Below are 2,500 nucleotides of genomic sequence, written 5' to 3' on the forward strand. Positions count from 1 at the left end.
ACAAGCCGACCCCATCATTTTGTTACATGAATGTGTGTGTGTGTGTTTTATTTCTTGTGTCCAGATTTCGTCTTGGCTTGTGTTTGCGTGTACATGGTCATTGTATATACTTGTATATATACAGTAACCCTTCGACTATCGTAGTTGTTACGTTCCAAAACGTCCCACAGAAATAATTAAAAACTGAAAAAAGATATAAATATCTATTGGCTGCAGAAACCCGCGATATACTGAGGATTTCGCGATATAAATTTGCATATATTAGCCAGAAAAGTCCGCAATGTACCGAGTGCGGGATAGGTGAACCGCGATATAGCGAGGGATTACTGTATATACATATATATGTGTACATATATATATATATATATAATTCAGTTTTGGGGATTAATAGATATGCGGGTATTCTGTTTCAGATAATACAAAAAAATAACCGAATGAGGAGTATATCTGAAGGTAAACTCGTGATATCTATTTGCACATCACGAAATAATACTTTAAAGGATATAACCAGTATACCACCAGGGTATGAAATATACTTCGTCAATTATCTCTTAAGTTAAAATTAAAATTATCAATTTTGAAGGAACTACACGTGTTTCAGTATTGGAAGATTATAATATATATACATACATACACACACACACACACACACACACATATATATATATATATATATATATATATATATATATATATATATATATATATATATATATATATATATATATATGCAATCATCATATCTACAATTCTACCAACATATCTTAAGGTTCTATTTCAAAATACTGTTAATCTAATTTTACATCACCTTAAAATTAAGTGTTAAATTAAACATTAAAAATTATACTTTATAAAGTTAAGAATTACAAAAATTATAAATTATAGATTATACATTATAAAGATGAATTAGTATACATATATCAAACTTATAAAGTCAAGTATATAATGTCAAATGCAAAATATAAGATATAAAATATACATCAGAATAAAAGTGTCCGTGATTTAACGTGAAAATAATATAAAAAGTGCAAATGCATATCCTCCTATGGTGGAACCAAGATGTCTTTCAGCAGGAAAGAATATACACAGGACCTGATTAACCAGTTAAAAAACTTTATAAATAGAATGAAATGGAAGGCTCACTACTACAATAACAGCAATCCTAATAAGAATAATACTAACATGGGAGATATAGACTACATAAAAAGAAACTTCAAATCTAAGTACGAATCTCCAAATGATAGAACTATACAGGACTTCGAGGAGAAAATATGGAACATGATGAAAAATATCAAATTCAAAAAATACCCTAATAGACACAACAAGCAGCTCAGCAATTTGGCTAGTAAAATTTTAAAAATTAAAGAACCAGGATGGAATCTGATAAGACCAGGAACTTATATAGACTGGATACACCACTTTATGATAATCTACTAGAAAAGGAAATAATGAAAAAATATAAAGTAGTTAATAAAAATTATTTAGATAATATTAACATAATCTCCAAAAAATTATGGTTAACTATGGTATTGAAAATAGAACTGAACCATATATCCCGATGCATCCAAGAATAACTATTAAAGACCATAAGGATAATTTTTACTCTAACCCCCAAGTAAGGCTAATATGCCCTAGCAAGTCAGACATAGGCAGACTTAGTAAATTAATATTAGATAAACACACATATATATATATATATATATATATATATATATATATATATATATATATATATATATATAAATTAAATAGGTTATGTAACCTTAAACTCTGGAATTGCACCCGTGACACTATTAAATGGTTTAATAATATTCAGGATAAAAATAGATGTAAATTCCTTCAAATTGATATAGAGAATTATTATTCATCTATCAATGAAGTGGTTTTAAATAAGGCCCTATCATATGCCATGAGAAAGGTAAATATGTCATTTGAAGAAGTCAAAGTGGTGTTGGCCGCGAGGAAGTCTATTATAAAACATAAAGATAAACTATCGGCAAGAAAAGACACAAGAAATTGTTTTGATATGCGCATGGGCGCCCCTGATCCTACCCAAGTTACCGATCTTGTGAGATTATATTCTTTATCTGAACTAGAGATGGAATTTGCGAATATAGAGGGTGGACTTTATAGGGACTACCTACTACTTATAACCAGGAATTGTACTAATAGGTCATTATAATGCCTTAAGAAGAAAATGTACAAGTTCTTTAAGAATTATGACCTATGGATATCTATAGAGAATGAATAGTATGCAGTAAATTATTTAGACGTCAGTCTTAATCTTATCACTAAGATCCATCTATTCCATAAGTTGAATGAAAATTTAATGTATATTAGTGATTTAAGTATCCATCCTAGATCAGTTAAAGAAGCTTTAATAGATAATATAGGCAAAAGAATATTTATGCTATCCTCAGATTATGACACTTTTAATAAACATGTCCCATATTTATAATAAGGCATTAAAAGAAGCAGGATATAACTCTAATATAAAATT

Source organism: Octopus bimaculoides, chromosome 2 (assembly GCF_046866305.1).
Source record: "Octopus bimaculoides isolate indiv1 chromosome 2, ASM4686630v1, whole genome shotgun sequence".
In the NCBI taxonomy this organism is placed as follows: domain Eukaryota; kingdom Metazoa; phylum Mollusca; class Cephalopoda; order Octopoda; family Octopodidae; genus Octopus; species Octopus bimaculoides.